This window comes from Phyllobates terribilis, unplaced genomic scaffold (genome assembly GCF_046119375.1).
Source record: "Phyllobates terribilis strain yellow unplaced genomic scaffold, ASM4611937v1 Scaffold_1__5_contigs__length_1240528914, whole genome shotgun sequence".
Taxonomy (NCBI): Eukaryota; Metazoa; Chordata; class Amphibia; order Anura; family Dendrobatidae; genus Phyllobates; species Phyllobates terribilis.
In genome coordinates, this window is record NW_027362761.1 from 117,618,547 (window position 1) to 117,620,553 (window position 2,007).

Genomic DNA, 2,007 nt, shown 5'->3' on the forward strand with positions numbered 1-2,007 from the left:
GTTGGCCTTGCATTCCTCCTAATGCAGGACAATGCCAGACCTCATGTGGCTGGAGTGTGTCAGCAGTTCCTGCAAGATGGAGGCATTGAAGCTATGGACTGGCCCGCCCATTCCCCAGACCTGAATCCGATTGAGCACATCTGGGACATCATGTCTCGCTCCATCCCCCAACGTCACGTTGCACCACAGACTGTCCAGGAGTTGACGGATGCTTTAGTCCAGGTCAGGAGACCATCCGCAACCTCATCAGGAGCATGCCCAGGCGTTGTAGGGAGGTCATACAGGCACGTGGAGGTCACACACAATACTGAGCCTCATTTTGACTTGTTTTAAGGACATTACATCAAAGTTGGATCAGCCTGTAGTGTGTTTTTCCACTTTAATTTTGGGGGTGACTCCAAATCCAGACCTCCATTGGTTAATAAATTTGATTTCCATTGATGATTTTTGTGTGATTTTGTTGTCAGCACATTCAACTTTGTACAGAACAAAGTATTCAATGAGAATATTTCATTTATTCAGATCTAGGATGTGTTATTTGAGTGTTCCCTTTATTTTTTTGAGCAGTGCATATAGTCATTAGGTCACTCCTAAGTTGGCTTTTTTTTCATAAACTAAATTATTCTAATTATAATAATTTCTTTGGGTACTTTTGTTACTTTAGTTGCTCCCTATCGAGCCTATTCAAGCCCTATGATGTTTTTCTTGTCCACTGGTGGCAAACCTGGTAACTCAAAAAATGTGTTGGCCTCTAATACAAAAAAGAGTAGATGAGTATTTTCTGTAAGCAGAATTATAAATAATTGAAGGCAACCTGACAGTTCTACCAAAAACCTATGATACTTCTTGTAGGAGCAAAAGACTTCATAAAATGACATGTCCTGTGTAATAAAAAAATAGAACAATGGTTTGAAACTGGGAGAGATTTATATAGAGGAGACAGTGGTTTCTGGGACCAAAGGAATTAACTCTTAATCCTCTGGAGCTGCTTACAAACTGTTACAGAGTGGTCCAGGGGAATAATGTGCCTACTCTGGGTCTGTTGGTGGCCACATAGGTTAGAAAAGAAGTTCTGGTACAATGAAGAACAGACATCACATTTATAACCAAAAGATTTTAATGATCAAACTAGAGCTGGCTAAAGAATTGAGAACTAAAATCTGGAATCAGTTTCTCCCAAAGTTCAAGCACAAGAAATTGAGCAAGAAGAAATAACTAAAGAAAAAGAGACACAGAAAGAGAATGCACTGTTCCCAACAACACAGACCACTACTAAGAATAATAGGGAAATTGTAAGTGGTGATTTCTTCTTGACAAATGCTAAGTATGGAAGCAGAAAAATGAAGGTGTAAACAGGGCCGCCATCAGGGCATTACTGCCCTCACTGCTGTATGGGGCCCGGTGAGCAGAGGGGGGCCCGGCCCAGTCAGGGCCCTCCTCTTGTGCTTCTACTCACTGGGCCCCAGGATGCAACAATGTGCCGTGCATCGGGTAGCCACCTTCGGCGGCACACACTGTGGCACTGGGAGCATTCCTGGAGCTCTGCAGCCATCAATGTACCTGAACGGCTGCGAAGCTCCAGCTACCTCTGCCTTTTCCGGACTTCTGGTCATGTGACGGCGCATACGAGATGATGTCATCGCATGTGCGCCGCCATGTATGCGCACCACTGGCCGTTGTCAGGACAGCACAAGCAGAGCTGCGCCTGCAGGGGATCGTAAGTGAGGTAAGTATGAAAACCTTTTTTTTGTTCTCTATAAAATTAATTGAATGGTTAAGTGGGTAAACTACAAATGATGAAGTGAGATGGGGGAGGGGGGCAGGGGACTTCAAATGATGGAGGGGGAGGGGGACGGGGACTGCAAATGATGGAGTGAGAGGGGGAGGGAGACGGGACTGCAAATGATGGAGGGGACAAGGGATTGCAAATGATGGAGGGGGAGGGGGACAGGGGAGTGCAAATGATGGAATGAGAGGGGGACAGGGGACTGCAAATGATGGAGTAAG

At 45.2% G+C, this 2,007-nt stretch overlaps 1 pseudogene; it reads left to right on the forward strand.

Moving 5' to 3' along the window:
- The first annotated feature begins 739 nt into the window (after nucleotides 1-739).
- On the forward strand, nucleotides 740-1,352 carry LOC141161818 (KRR1 small subunit processome component homolog pseudogene; annotated as a pseudogene).
- Nucleotides 1,353-2,007: the final 655 nt, after the last annotated feature.